The following is a 340-nucleotide window of genomic DNA, read 5'->3' as shown; positions in this document are numbered from 1 at the left end:
TTTGTGTTTAACTATCTATCGTCTTATTTGAAAGAAAACTAAACAAAAAGATTTCTATATGGACAGCTAAATTTTGAACCAAATTATGTCTATTGTTAATGTTTCTATAATATTGAGATTATCTACCAACATGCGTTGACTTGAGTACAAGTTATGCCTGTGTGTGTTTTTTATTTGCTTGTGGTATCACTAGGTGGGGTCCCATGTCAGGTTGAGACATTTTTTCTTACAAAATTCAAGACATTGTTTTTTCTGTTTAACTATTATTCTAGTGATCCAAGTTCCTTTACACCTCACACATATGTTGTTTAAAAATTTAGATGGTTTTTTATTTATTAAT

The sequence above is a fragment of the Zerene cesonia genome, chromosome 10, assembly GCF_012273895.1.
Source record: "Zerene cesonia ecotype Mississippi chromosome 10, Zerene_cesonia_1.1, whole genome shotgun sequence".
Classification (NCBI taxonomy): Eukaryota; Metazoa; Arthropoda; class Insecta; order Lepidoptera; family Pieridae; genus Zerene; species Zerene cesonia.
Note: the sequence above shows the minus strand (reverse complement) of the source record.